General features: G+C 40.8%; 1 protein-coding gene across 6 annotated transcripts in view; it reads right to left on the bottom strand.

The window, feature by feature from the left end:
* The window catches only part of LOC132827649 (rho GTPase-activating protein 44-like), a 309700-nt gene that overhangs the window by 194235 nt on the left and 99028 nt on the right, over window positions 1-16437 (bottom strand). The gene's annotated exons all lie outside the window — the stretch shown is intronic.

Raw genomic sequence — 16437 nt, forward strand, 5'->3', positions numbered from 1 at the left:
TACAATTAAAGAAAAGAAGATCAACAGCAGGAGGTTGATCTCAAATAGTTTTTGCTTCTTACAAATATAGATTGAATATTTTTGGGAAAAAAAATTAATCAAAACCACATTTTTGGCAGTACTTTCCTTGGGAAGATTGTGAGTAGAGAATTACTTCTTGACAGCATACTTAATATTCAGGTTCAAGTTGTTCCCTTTACGTGTGAGTGTTAAAATAGCACTTATAGGTCACACATTATTTGCAAAATTATCATTTATTAACATTTGCTTTTTGGAAAAGTAAAAATAGGAATCCAGTTTTGAAAGAAAAACTTCTTACAGAAGACTGAGGGCTGGTTCAGTGGATGGGATTCATTCTACATATGTCTGTGATTCACCTGCTCAAAATGACCTAGTATTCTGCATCCTTCACCTTCATCAGCATTAAAACCCACACTCAAAAGAAAGACACAGATGGAAACTATTACATCTCACAACCAGCAGAAAAGTTCAAATCCATTTTGTCGATACACATACACAGACTCTCCAAAGGAAAACTAAGAAGAAAACTTCATTAGTCACTATCATGTATAGTAAATGGATGCAAAGGGAAATGCAACAAGCAGGGATTACCATGATGACCACTCAGCAATGCTGCCTGATAAATGTAGCAAAGAGCCAGTTGAAAATGTAGCGAGGATAATTATTTTGAGAGAAAGGAAGGAAGCAAAGAAAGAAATGAACGATGATGATAACTACACATAATGAGACAGCACTGAAAGGCAACCCAGAGTGCTTTTCAATGAAAGTTGTAAAATGACAAGGAAAAATGAAAAAAAATTCGGACATTTGATAATCTCCTAGTCATTTGCAGTACCAGGCTTCAATTTAAGGTTAATCATGCTTTGATCTAGAAGCATTCTAGACATGAAAAGATATTGAAATCATGTGAATCAGAAGCAAGAAGAGGCTGTTCAGCCCCTTAAGCCTGTTCTGCCATTTGAGAAGATTATGGTTGATCTGATTATTGTCTCACTCCACATGCCCATCTGCAATGTACACTTTCTGACTCTCTTGTCAATAAAGAATTTATTTCATCCTTAATTTTGCAAAATCAATCAATATTTTAATCATCCGTTATTTTTTTCTTTCACTCTCTCAACAGTGAAGATTAAACCTTTTAATAAATGAACGAGAAAGGAGGTTGCTAAACCACTGATGAAGATCTTTGCTTCCTCACTCTCCACAGGAGTCGTACCAGAGGATTGGAGGGAGGCGAATGTTGTTCCTCTTCTCAAGAAGGGGAATAGGGAAATCCCTGGCAATTACAGACCAGTCAGTCTTACGTCTGTGGTCAGCAAGGGTTTGGAAAGAATTCTGAGGGATAGGATTTTTGCAAAAGCATAGCATGATTATAAGCAGTCAGCATGGCTTTGCGAGCTGCAGGTCTGGCCTCAAATCTTATTGAGTTCTTTGAGGAGGTGACGAGACAAGTCGATGAAGATCGAGCAGTGGATGTTGTGTGAATGAACTTCAGCAAGGCATTTGATAAGGTTCCCCATGGTAGGCTCATTCATAAAGTCAGGAGGTATGGGATACAGGGAGATTTGGCTGTCTGGATTCAGAATTGGTTGGCCGACAAAAGGCAGAGAGTGGTTGTAGATGGAAAGTATTCTGCCCGGAGGTCAGTGGTGAGTGGTGTCCCACAGGGCTCTGTTCTTGGGCATCTGCTCTTTATAGTTTTAATAAATGACTTGGATGAGGAGGTTGAGGGGCGGGTTAGTAAGTTTGCCGATGACACAAAGGTATCGAGGGCTACTGCAGGCTGCAGCACGATATAGACAGGATGCAGAGCTGCGCTGAGAAATGGCAGATGGAGTTCAACCTGGATAAATGCGAAGTGATGCATTTTGGAAATTCACACTTGAATGCTGAATATAGGATTAAAGACAGGATTCTTGGCAGTGTGGGGGAACAGAGGGATCTTGGTGTTCAAATGCAGAGATCCCTCAAAGTTGTCACCCAAGTGGATAGGGTTGTTAAGAAAACATATGGTTTTGGCTTTCATTAATAGGGGGATCAAGTTTAAGAGCTGTGAGGTTTTGCCACAGCTCTACAAGACCCTGGTGAAACCACACTTGGAATATTGTGTCCAGTTCTGGTCGCCCTACTATAGAAAAGATACAGAGGCTTTGGAGAGGGTGCAGATAAGGTTTACCAGGATGCTGCCTGGACTGGAAGGCTTGTCTTACGAAGAGAGGTTGACTAAGCTTGGACTTTTCTCTCTGGAGAGAAGAAGGAAGAGAGGTGACCTGATCAAGGTATACAAGGTAATGACAGGCATAGATAGAGTCAATAGCCAGAGACTTTTCCCGAGGGCAGGATTGACTGGCACATGGGGTCATAGTTTTAAGTTGTTAGGAGGAAGTTGTAAAGGAGACGTCAGAGGTAGGTTCTTTACGCAGAGAGTTGCGAATACATGGAATGCATTGCCAGAGGTGGTGGCGGAAGCAGAGTCATTAGGGACATTTAAGTGACTGCTGGACATACACATGGGCAGCAGTGAATTGAGGAGTGTGTAGGCTAGGTTATTTTATTTTAGATCATGGAAGGGGCTGTTCTGTGCTGTACTTTTCTATGTTCTATGTTCTAAATACAGACTTAATGGCATGGCCACATTAGTTGTATTATTTACATCTGAAATGTTTTTCACATAACTTGAAGACGTGTGTTTTGAGATATGCCTATTGCTATTACCACCTCGGACTCATTGACTTTGGCTAGTTGCTGCTCTAACTTCAAACATCGACTATCCTGAAGGACAAACTACAAAAGCAGCTGAGAGCCACTGGCTCATCAGTATCAAAGCTTAAACTCGTCTGTTTAATTGATGAGCAGACTGCTGCCATGCTTTAAGTCTAATATCAAAGAAATATGTTTGTTGGGTCCAGTATTAGGTCAGCGTGTGATAAAATATGAAGAGAAGAAGGTGAAAATTACATGGAAATTACTTAACTCATTGAGGTTCAATGGTTCAGAATGAAGTATTGAGTAATTAGGATTATGCACTGATGTAACTGAAGTATTAATGTGCACACTATTGGACATTGCGAAAGTAGCCTGGTGTGCATTGGGTCCACGGAGTTTATGGAAGTGCCAGGGTCTCGGAGAGCTGGTGAGACATTCTTGTTGCTCAATGAAGGCCTGGTGTCAGGTAAATTAGTGGGTCTTACCTGGATCAAAAATCCATGGGGGTAGATACCCTGCTTCCCCAGAGAGCTGCTGGCTAATCAGAGATGGTGGGTTGTAAGCTCATCAGTGTTATGGTGAGACAGTGGCTTTTGATAAAGGTCCTGGATCAACCATTAAGTCATATAGCATTTTGCCACATTGTGCAGGTAGGACATTGATGTAGGACCGTGCTGGACAGGTACATGACCACCCCTTCAGAATGATCATTGCTGACAAGCTGACTGGTTTCCTGTATGTATTAAAAACAATGCAAGATGGAAGTATGGTGAGCCTGAATGGGAGGGGAAAGCACATAAAGACAAGGCAGAGATGCTGTAGCGCCCAAGTAAATACAAAATGAATGCATGCTAAGAAAGCAAGCTAAGAATCCCGAAATGCACTCTTTTTTGATCCATGGCAGTGGCCTTACAATGCATGGTGTCAGTGTGCATCACAGTGCAGCAGTGGAGAACTGCATTCTATGTGAATGAGAGATGTGTTGTGAGGTTATGGGGAGGCTGCTGTGTGTCCAACCTCCATGGTCAAAAGATGTAGGTGGTCACTACCAATGGAATGTACCCTGTAATGTTAGGAACTGCTATCCAAGATGGTGGCCTTGAGGAGCATGCAGTGAGCTGGAACTGTCAGCTATATGCTCAGATTTCCATGTATGGAATCTTTGATATCTAGTTTCCCTCTGCCACTTGTGAGAATAGCAAACAGCATACAAATGAGGTGAGATTAGGACATAATAGAATATTAATGTATGCAAAATCATCTAGTCACTCACTCGTCAGATTCTTGTCTCACCATTCAATTCTTGGCTTCTTTTTCTTGATATCGAGAATCTCATTCTTCTGGTCTCACCATGGTCCATATCATTTGGGTTTTTATTTCCCGAAAAGCTTTTTAAGTTGAGTCTCATTTTACTTGTCAAATCAGATGAAATGTTTTACTTGGTTTTACTTGGGTTTATTGCTCATACATTTTCAGCCCCTTTTCTAAGTGAGATGGTCAAATATTTAATTGTTACACTTTGGCCTTTTAAGAACTTTTCTCCACATGTATTTGTGTAATATTCAAATTTGGTGAGGTGTTTTGGTCCTGCTAGCTTTAGGGAGGGAGTTGGAGGGTGGTGCTCATTGTGACCAGTAACCCCGGCCATGTGGAAAACCTGGAGCTGCTGCTGAATTTAATGACAGCATCTCATTTGCATTTGCCAACTCTGGGGCCTAACTGGTAGCCAGCCAAGTTTAGAAAAGGACTAGCTGCCAGTTTACCATGTCGGTGGAAGAGGATGGACTGAGTTGGGCAAACAGGGATTTTGGGCTATGGAGGAGATAGGGCCATCCAAGAGTGGGGAAGGGTTAATGCAAGACCTGTCCCTTTAGCTCCTCTCTTCTCACCATCCACGTTCTTGTGCATTCTTTACACAATGTACTTGTATCTTTATCAATCTACCAGCCTGTATTCACTGTTCACAACCTGGTCTCTATATCACTGAAGGGCTGAATAGCCTACTTCTATTGCTGTTTGCTCTTCTCCTGAACTGTACACCACTGTAAGGTTGACAGCTGTGACCTAAATTTCCTGTTGCTTGTCATTGCTATTCTCTATCTTGCTCTGTCTCTGACCTCTCTGTCCTTGACCTGCTACTAGTGTTCCAATGAAACTCAATACAAGCTCAAGGAAAGCTTTCTCATATTTCAACTTAGCACTCTACAGACATCTGGATTTAGCACTGAGTGCAACAATTGCAAATGACAGGTCTTAGTCTTCCAAGGTCCAGTGCAGTAAATCAGAACTTAATTCAGTGTTGTTCTAGTGTGCCCACATGCACTACAGTGAGGAGGCTTAAACTTTGGCTGATTTGCGCTGCCTGTGTAAATACCTCTTTCGCTGATCAGGTGTCAGTCACTTGGTTACATATTCAGACTACCCCAGGCATTGGCTGGGAAGTCTCACTCACTGCTACAACCCAGAACCCCACCTCACTCTTCTCACTGAGTCTATGTATATGACCCAACCGTTCATTCATTTCCTTTCTCTCACTCACTTGTTTTGGGATCTTTAAACATTTACTTGAATATATCAGTTGCTGTTGTGAAAAGGGGTTTGTCCTCTACATGGATGGTCTCTCATGGATTCCAGCACTGAAGGATTTCTGCTGGAACCTTGGCCTTACAAAAACTGTGTCGGTGAGTTGCTCGTTTTCTGTCACGTTAGAGCACTTGATGGGGATGGAAGATCTGGGCTGTAAGTTCTGCACCCACCTTGTTCTACATTTTTTTTGCTGGTTCAGTCTTGTCTCATTTCTTTCTTTTTCCCCTCTTTCTTTTTACCCCTGATTCGGGATCAGTTTCTGCGGATTGGAGGGTTGCTAATGTTTTCCCCTCCCACTGCTAACCAATCACTTACCACTTATATGAACACTTCTTTTATTTCTTTACTCATCCCATTTCTTCCCCCTTTGGCTTTGTACCATGAAACCGTTTGTTATTAAATTTTTTAAAAAATTTATTTATTTAGGGTGGGGCAGTTTTCCCTGGAGCGTCAGAGGCTAACGGGTGACCTGATAGAGGTTTACAAAATTATGAGGGGCATGGATAGGATAGACAAAGTCTTTTCCCTGAGGTCGGGGAGTCCAGAACTAGAGGGCATAGGTTTAGGGTGAGAGGGGAAAGATATAAAAGATATATGGGGCAACTTTTTCATGCAGAGGGTGGTATGTGTATGGAATGAGCTGCCAGAGGATGTAGTGGAGGCTGGTACAATTGCAACATTTAAGAAGCATTTGGATGGGTATATGCATAGGACGGTTTTGGAGGGATATGCGCCGAGTGCTAGCAGGTGGGACTAGATTGGGTTGGGATATCTGGTCGGCATGGACGGGTTGGACCAAAGGGTCTGTTTCCATGTTGTATGTCTCTATGAATCTATGACTCTCCTACCCTTCACCTTCCCTTGCCTTCCTTTTCATTCTTTCCCTATCCCCATACTTCACAGAGTTCGATCGATTCGGGATCAGTTTCTGCAGATTGGAGGGTGGCTAATGTTGTACCACTTTTTAAGAAAGGTGGGAAAGAGAAAGCAGGAAATTGTAGACCAGTTAGTCTGACCTCAGTGGTGGGAAAGATGCTGGAGTTGATTATAAAGGATGAAATTACGACACATCTGGATAGTAGTAACAGGATAGGTCAGCATGGATTTATGAAGGGGGAATCATGCTTGACTAATCTTCTGGAATTTTTTGAGGATGTAACTCGGAAGATGGATGAGGAAGATCCAGTAGATGTAGTGTATCTGGACTTTCAGAAAGCTTTTGATAAAGTCCCACATAGGAGGTTAGTGAGCAAAATTAGGGTGCATGGTATTGGGGGCAAAGTGCTAACTTAGATTGAAAGTTGGTTGGCTGACAGGAAACAAAGAATAGTGATAAACGGCTCCATTTCAGAATGGCAGGCAGTGACCAGTGGGGTACCGCAGGGATCAGTGCTAGGGCCACAGCTTTTTACAATATATGTTAATGATATAGAAGATGATATTAGCAACAACATTAGCAAATTTGCTGATGATACTAAGCTGGGTGGCAGGGTGAAATGTGAGGAGGATGTTAGGAGATTACAGGGTGACCTGGACAGGTTAGGTGAGTGGTCAGATGCATGGCAGGTGCAGTTTAATGTGGATAAATGTATGGTTATCCACTTTGGTGGCAAGAACAGGAAGACAGGTTACTTCCTAAATGGAATCAATTTAGGAAAAAGGGCAGTACAGAGAGATCTGGGTGTTCTTGTACACCAGTCAATGAAGGTAAGCATGCAGGTGCAGCAGGTAGTGAAGAAGGCTAACAGCATGCTGGCCTTCATAACAAGGGGGATTGAGTATAGAAGCAAAGAGGTTCTTGTGCAGCTGTACAGGGCCCTGGTGAGACCCCACCTGGAGTATTGTGTGCAGTTCTGGTCTCCAAATTTGCGGAAAGATATTCTGGCTATTGAGGGAGTGCAGCGTAGGTTCACGAGGTAAATTCCCGGAATGGCGGGACTACCTTACGCTGAAAGACTGGAGCGACTGGGCTTGTATACCCTTGAGTTTAGAAGACAGAGAGGGGATCTGATTGAGACATATAAGATTATTAAAGGATTGGACACTCTGGAGGCAGGAAACATGTTTCCGCTGATGTGTGTGTGCTGAACCAGAGGACACAGCTTAAAAATACAGGGTAGACCATTTAGGACAGAGATGAGGAGAAACTTCTTCATCCAGAGAGTGGTGGCTGTGTGGAATGCTCTGCCCCAGAGGGCAGTGGAGGCCCAGTCTCTGGATTCATTTAAGAAAGAGTTGGATAGAGCTCTCAAAGATAGTGGAATCAAGGGTTATGGAGATAAGGCAGGAAGCGGATACTGATTAGGAATGATCAGCCATGATCATATTGAATGGTGGTGCAGCCTCAAAGGGCAGAATGGCCTACTCCTGCACCTATTGTCTATTGTCTATTATCTATTTCCACTGGCTCAAAACCTGCTAGATTTCTATCTTCCTTCAGATTTAACAACCAATCATACATCTGAAAATTTAGCATGGTTTCTCTTTCACATATTCTGTCTAACCTGCTGAGTATTTTCAGCAGTTTACGTTTTAATATCTAATATTGGTTGGCAAAGCTTATCAGTTGGCCCTTCATGGTTTTAAAAAAAACAGGTACACCTTGTTATCAGCAGAAAAAAACGATTCTGACCCCCTTAAAATCATTATATTGGATTGTTCCATGTGTGCATGTAACGTGGATTTCTTCAGCAGCCCTTGACTAGGCCACAGTGCAACATTCCATAAGAAAACCTTGTTCTTACACACTGTGGTTACTTTTAATTCCACATGCTTGAAATGTTTCCAGGAAAGCATGTGTTGTGATCAAACTTGTATGGCAATATTAATTCTTCAATACTTTCCACCTGTACTTGAAACAAGGTTGTAACAATGTGCTGCACAATGCTGGTAATTACGATTTGACTCTGATTGCAGAATTTAGCACATGGCATCTTTTCAACTCAAGTGGCTCGGGATAGTTTGCAAAACAAAAGATGTAGCCTTAAGTGAGTCACAAAATATTCAAGCAGCTATCCATGACTTCCATCATTTTCACAAAAAATCAATGGGACAGTAAAACTCAGACAGGGCAGAGAGATTAATGCTCAATGTACTTTTTCGGAAACATCAGATATTCTCAGTGTTCTACAGCATGATTTTAAAAGGAAGTAAACTCTGCATTTTGGGAGGAAAGATAATTATGCATAGTCCATTAAAAAGGGAAATGTTACCAACTGATATGAGAATGAACGTTGCTCTGTTCTTGTCGTACTACTTTCATTGTTGGAGGAGTAATTACACATTGTATTCATGACCTTTGTCAGCTAGACATAAAGAAAATCCACAAAGACTAAATCAAGACAGTTTTTCTACATGAAACTGCATGTGCAAACTAAGCAAAACTTTACATTGCAGTCCAATGTCCTCATAATGAGTTGGACATGGTTTTGTTCAGATTGTCTAATATACACCAAACCCAAGGTAACAATCAGTTTTTGGAGATAAAGTAATGTTGAGGTTAATAGTTTTTGCTATTATTCAGACATTCTGGTGCAGCAACTCCATGCAGTTAAATACCAACATCAAAACGTTATCTGAGATATGCAGTTAGGTTCACACAGATGGCAATTGGCTGCTCCCTCATCATTGACATATGATGGGCATTGTTGGATTTGCATGGTGGATATAAAGTAGTGATTGTGAATATTTAGAGTTAATTATAAACTAAATTTGCCCTTTTCACTGAGATCCCAAATATTCTGCTCCCACTTCATCTCATTGTCAGCGACCTAGTAAGCAAGAATATCATAAATTGAAAACTCCAAGGCTAATCTAACCCCTGCTATACCAAAAATTGGCCTAATATGTAAATCTATCTTATAACCTCTTGCACCTTATCTCTAGCAAACAATAAGATCCAGAGGAGAGAACTCACCACCACAGAATGGATGAAGCAAATCACATTGATGCATGTAAAGGGAAGCTAGATGAGCTCATGAGGGAGAAGGAATGAGAAGGTTACCATGGCTGATTTAAAGTAGGAGAGATAAGAGGAGTCTTGAGTGCAGCATAAATGCCAACATGGACAGGTTGTGTCAAATAGGCTGTTTCTGTGCTGTATACATGAGGCAATCCTCTGTGAATATTCCACAGAACTTTCAGAGGCTTTCCAAAGGAGCATGTTACAAAGTTTTCACTTAAATAATTGCTGATAAGCCCATCTCTCGCTGAACCACACCCTTTTTCTCAGGAACTGACAACCAGGATGGCAGCAATTTAGTATGTTTGGGTGCATGCACTACCTCATGTGCCCATTTGTTCTATCATTAAGTATATTCAAGGCTGAGATCGGTTTTTAATCAGTAAGTAAGTCAAGTAGTATGGAGAAAAAGCAGGAAAGTGAAATTGAGGATTATCAGATTAGACATGATCTCACTGAATGGCGAAGCAGACTTGATGGGCTGAATGGTCTACTGGGTCTTATGGTCTTTGCATTGCATGCCCTGGTGAAGACAATGCCAATTATGCTTGCTTGGTGTGCAATTCTCCAATATTGGCACAGCCCATTCCAGGTCCCAGTCAATCGACACCATCCAATCCTGGTTACAGTTTTACACTAATTGTTGAAGTGGAACATTAAACGAGGAACATTGATGAAACTGTCGAGCACATTCATGAACAATATGGATTCAAGGACAGTGTACAAACATATTCAACTTTAAGTCTCCTGCAGCAATGTCTATTGACATTGCAGACTACTGGGTTGAATATATGTCCGTTGGACGTGTGCTTCAGGATCTTTTTCACTGAATGTGCTAATTATATGTTCTTATCAAAGGACCACACACACACACAGCATCCAATTTTTCTCACTGGAGCTGAATCACGAGTAATCAGAATGAGATCACTGCACGGGCTTGTGCATGTTAAATATAAGACACAGCACCTGTCCTCAAACTGATCTTAAAATAAAATGTCTCTTCTGTGAATGTGACTTTTATAGAAGAGGAAATGTGATTGGCATCTTAAACAGCCATGAATGAGTGGTTAAAATGCTGACAGGGATTAATATGGCACAAAAAATAAATATAGACAGTGACAAACCAAAGATCAAGGTCTGAACCCATCTAATACCTTTAACATTTAATGGAAATCTGTTCATAAAGAATTTGTAATTTTGTCACAAAAAACACAAAAGAGAAATTCCTAATTCAGGAACAGAAATACTTTCTACCTGTGCTATTTCCTTCGTTACTGAAAAAGCATTTGCAAGAACCATGAAGGCTGTACAATGAGGATATTAAGATGTGGAGGATACATAAATATCTTTCAACACTGCTGCACGTTCTACTTGTATCTTAAATTGTCCTTGCTCCTCACACACTCGAATTATCACAGAGGGCTTTCACCACTCATCTGGTCCGCTGCGGATTTGGAACACTGGAATTCTCAAAAATTATTTCTCAACTGTCCTGTATCAATGAAAAATGGCTAAAGACAAATAGTTCAGTATCCCCCAGATGGAGCTAACTGGATGTGGTAAATTAAAATCAGAATTTATTTGGAGTAACTTAGAACTCAAGATAAAAGAAAAGAAAGCCTTGAGAATCGTTAATTTTTGTGATTTTAACTACCGCAAAGTTCACAGTTAACAGAAAGCTGGGGCTGGTAGTTGGCACTAATACAATAGCTGTTGAGGCATTTAATCTCCTGCAGCAAGATATGGTCACTGGGCAGGAACACAAAGTAATTTAAACAAACATTTTAATACCTCAAATTAAAAGCCTCCTTTTCACTTTGATGAATTGTGTATGCAGTTCACAAAACTTACAGCTCAAAAATACTGTCTATTGGAGTGTTCTTCAGGCTTTAATAAGGGGAATACCAGGGTTATAAAACCTACCAATATGGAGAACTGCATCTTAATTCCACTGTTGTGATCCAACGTATGTTCCTTATTAGATATTCAGAAAATCATGAGATTCAATCAGAACTAGTTCCACAACTGATGATTGCATATAATAAAAACCATAACAAGCATAATATTTTGTTTCCTTAACTTAATGAACACTGCACCTGATAATATCAATGTCAGATTGAAATCTCTAAGGATAAGAATCAAAGTATTCATGCTCACTTTGCTGATATAATAACTTAAATGATGTTCATTGTTACAATACATTTTAGTAATAGATATTTTCTCATCAACCTAGTCAGAAGCATTTTTCCAACAAAGGTGGGACTTAAACTTGGGTCTTTTGGCTTAGAGGTGAGGACACTGCCACTATGCCAGAATAATACAGTTCAGTATTACAGAATTTGAGACAACAAGACACAGTGATTCACATTAAACCATCTCTTTGCTTGCTTCCAAAGATGGACGGATGATTTTAAATGTGCACAGGAGTGAGATGGAAGCCATCTCTTCAGCTGACTTACAGGTAAATTGCTTAGACATCTTTTAGGGATTGCTGCCAACTGATTGATTGCAGGGATTATCATTCTTGTGTTGTTGAGGCAATGATTACTTGAAGGCAGTTCCAAAACAAAGTGTATAGCTATCATCATCCAATCAATGTTATTACATTGACAAAGGCAAATTCTTCATTGACCAAAGCAAATTCTTCAGGACATTGCAGTAAGGGATGAGAATGCACTGTCAGAATGATTTCACTGTAACCAGTTGACTAAAAGCTTCGCTATATCAATGACAAAACCGATTAAGATTTTGATGTAAAACTTTTTTTCAACATTTCACCAGACTTTACATTGCAATGTTAAAATAAAGTTGTCATAGTCTATAGGGCTGCTCTTACCATTTGAGAGAGATGACTGGTAGTGGAGAGATTGAGAAAGAGAGATCTTCATTGCAGCTATGGTACTGCACTTGCAATCCACAGTTTTCCTTTCAAATCTCAAAAAAATGGAAAACAGAATTCAGTGAACCTGATGATTTGTTGTAAACTAAAAATGGAAACTATTGCACAGGTCATTAAAAATTTACCTGGCCCAGTGATGTCTTCCAGGGAAGAGACCTATCATCCCTTTATTGCTAATTGAGGCTGATACGCTATGAGGTGGTTAACTCATTTGGCTGGACAACTGGTTTGCAATGCACCGACAGCATGGGTTCAATTTCCACACCAGCCGAGGTTACCATGAAGGATTCTCCTTCTCAACCTTTTCCCTTGCCAGAGGCATGGTGACCCTCAGGTAAAACCACCCCTAGTTATCTCTCTAATGAGACAGTGCAACTATTTACTATGGATGGAGATAAAACTAGGTGACCCATGAATTAGAAACCCAATACTAGCTTTACCATTCAATATAATCATGGTTGATCTGATCACTCCACATTCTTGCCTCTCACGCTAACCTGTAATGCCTGTGAATGGCCATTTGCCCACCCAAGCACCAATGGAGACCTTTAATTGGGAAATGAATGCCCAAAGGTCTCATCCAACCACCACTGTCATTTTACCAGCAGTAGATAGCAGTCATCACATGGAGACCTGGAAAGCAAATACTGTTGGGGTTGCTTAGGGTTTCCCAGAGTGGTGTCTGGTTGAGGGAATGGTAATCAGGAAGGGGAGCCTCCAATTGCTACACCTGCATCCTCCATCACAAGGCCATCCCAGACCCATGTCGTACTCTCAACTCACCTTTGGCTTGGATCCTTTGTTTACCGTGTGTTTCTGAATTGCCACCACTTCTCCCCTAGTGACGCCACCTACATCGGATAGCTGTTGGTCTCTTAATTTGAAAATCATTTTATTTAAACTCCATATAATCCTGGCCGGACACTCTCACAGGGGCAGAAGCCTCCGAACCCCCACCTCCCCCACCACCACTATCCCATGGTTCTTGAATCCAGGCAGGGCCTGCTGCTGTCATATAATAAGGTGATTAGGGGTGGAGCTTGTGTTTGATCTCCATCCAGTGGGTCATCTAATTCAAACTTCACCCATGGTATCAGCCTCAGTTAGCATCTAAGGGATGATAAGTCCCTTTACTGGATGACATTAGTGAGCCAGGTAAAGCTTTAATGACAGTTTCAAATTGTGTTTTACAACAAATCATCAGATTCATTGAATTCTGTTTCCAAATTCTCTATATTGAAATTTGACAGGAAAGCTGTGGTTTCTAAGTGCAGTACCATTGCTACCATGAAGGTCCCTTCCTCTCAGGTTCTCCACCACCAGTCATCTCTCTCTAATGGGACTATGGCATACTTTTCATAGCAACTATAAGTTAATGTATCTCGGCAGTATGTTAAAAATTAACAGACCCTTCTCTTTGGTTTCAATGACACTGGTTTCAAGAATGCAGTCAGAGTGCAAATTGCTGAAATGGTGTTGTGAGAACAAATCATACATAACACATAGGAGTGGAAGTAAGGCCATTCGGCCCATTGAGTCCACTCCGCCATTCAATCATGGCTGATGGGCATTTCAACGCCACTTACCAGCATTCTCCCCGTAGCCCTTAATTCCTTGTGACATCAAGAATCTATCAATCTCTGCCTTGAAGACACTCAGCGTCCCGGCCTCCATTGCACTCTGCGGCAATGAATTCCACAGGCCCACCACTCTCTGGCTGAAGAAATGTCTCCGCATTCCTGTTCTGAATTGACCCCCTCTAATTCTAAGGTGAAGTTTAATATCACCTGTGGGTAGGGTACAGGGTTCCTATCGTAGGGGATGTGGGAATGTGACTTTCAGATCTACAGAATTGAGAGAAGATTAAACTAGCAGCTTGTGAAGTGAGAGGAAATCTGAATGAGAAAATAAGGATATAAAACAAATGCAATTATCATAACTATCTCTGCAATCCAGCAGTGAGTCACAATAAATTCTCTTATGATGCTAGGTGATGCCACAACTTGACAGGTGTTAAGCCAGATAACAACAGCCAAATGTGTCTAGTGCCTCAGGAAACACACAACCATTTTGTTGCTTTTGAAATACTTGCTTTACTTTTCATTGCCAGTCTTTGTATTTTTTTCAGAGACTACATGTCAAGTCTGTCAATGACCTGCTATAAAATATGCATTGAATTTAAAACCTCATTCAATATTTTTTGTGCTCAGTTCCATGCACACATTTCTCCTCATTTGTTCAGGAGGATGAAGTTTAACAAACACAGCATATCCTCATTACACATTTTCTGGCATTTTTGCTTTGCTGATATTATTCTATAAGAGCTTTTTCATCTTAATTTGAATAGCATTATTTAAACCAAGTATAATCCTGACACAATGATATTTTCATGGGACTTTATTTCAGAAATTGTGGACATTCAACAGAATGATTCACAGTGGCTTATGTAAGCGATCTTTAATATTAACAAACCAATCCCACATTGGAATAGCTCATATGTAATCTGGAATCCCTGAAACAGTTAATAGGGTAACCCCTCTTGGGCAGTACTATTCTAAATAACATCATTAAGAACTGAATATCCATGCTAGAAAGTGACACACAAGTAAAACCTTCACTTAGAAATATATAAATTACAAGGAAAAAGAATGACACATGAAAACCTAAAAACTAAATAAAGTAATTCACTTTACACTGAAAATAATAGAAATGGAGGAACAAAAAAAACCTTAACATAAATATTTAATAATTAAACATTATTTTATGCAAAGAAGAGTTACTTGGACTTAAGCAGCTTTTTGTAAATTGCTCAGTAAACAGCATTAGCTACTGTCTTTATTTTTTTTTAGATTACTTACAGTGTGGAAACAGGCCCTTCGGCCCAACAAGTCCACACCGACCCGCCGAAGCGCAACCCACCTATACCCCTAACCTAACACTACGGGCAATTTAGCATGGCCAATTCACCTGACCTGCACATCTTTGAACTGTGGGAGGAAACCGGAGCACCCGGAGGAAACCCACGCAGACACGGGGAGAACGTGCAAACTCCACACAGTCAGTTGCCTGAGGCGGGAATTGAACCCAGGTCCCTGGCGCTGTGAGGCAGCAGTGCTAACCACTGTGCCACCGTGCCGCCCTTTTGGTATCTTTTGGTATCATTAAAATGTTAACTCATGTCAATTGTAAATATATCACTCCTTACACTTTGGGATCAAAGAGGTAAGTTTTAATGAGCGTATTAAAGAAGCACAGAGAGGTGGAGAGGTTTAGCGAGAAAGTTTCAGAGCTTAGGACCTATGTCGCTTGGGTCACAGTTACTGACAGTTAATGGTGAAGTGAGTGCTGTTGCCTAAGATGTTTAAAAATGTAAATTCCTTGGAAAGTTGTAGGATTGTAGGAAGGGAATTGATATTGAGGGGCAAGGCCTTGGAGAGATTTAAATGCAAGAATGAGAATTTGAGAGTCAAGGCTTCTGTGCACCTGGAGCTAATATCAGCCAGCGAGTACATGGATGATAAGCTGAGTGTGGTAGAAACAGGCTGCAGGCTCTGGGTGAGCTTCAAATATCAAATACAGATTACGGTGTAACTATTGAAGGTAACAGATGTTGTTAGAATTGGAACATACGTGGAGAAATAGCTCCCAAGTTCTGAAAGAAATAGAACTTTAGAAGTAGAAGATTCTGATGAAGGGTCACTGGATCTGAACCATTAACTCTGCTTTCTCTCCACAGATGCTGCCAGACCTGCTGAGCTTCTCCAGCAATTTCTGGTTTTGTTTTAGAACTTTCACTAAATTATTGTAGGTCATGAAAAACATTGCAAAGACATTGCACAGCAAAAAGGTTGGGGTGTTGCATTCTAGCTCTTGCAGAGAATAGTGAGTTTTTCACACTTTTCCAGTGCCAGATTTATTTAATAACTTTTCTAGCAATGTTTGATAGCACCGGATCCCATTCTGCTGAACAAGTTTTCCATTATGAATGGGACACATCTGATATTCAATTTTCCTCTTGTCAGTCATCAGAAATGTTACCAGTATCAGAATAGTGTAACCATGCTTGGTAGGCAGGAGAATTGATGTTTTGGGCATAAACCCTTCATCAGGAAGGGCTTATGCCTGAAATGTTGATTCTCCTGCTCCTCAAATCCTGACCTGCTGTGCTTTTTCAGCACCACACTCCCGACTCTGATTTTCAGCATCTGCAGTCCTCATTTTCTCCAACACTGTATGACGCTAAAGTCTCCCGAAATGGGAGCCT

Source organism: Hemiscyllium ocellatum, chromosome 25 (genome assembly GCF_020745735.1).
Source record: "Hemiscyllium ocellatum isolate sHemOce1 chromosome 25, sHemOce1.pat.X.cur, whole genome shotgun sequence".
Lineage (NCBI taxonomy): Eukaryota > Metazoa > Chordata > Chondrichthyes > Orectolobiformes > Hemiscylliidae > Hemiscyllium > Hemiscyllium ocellatum.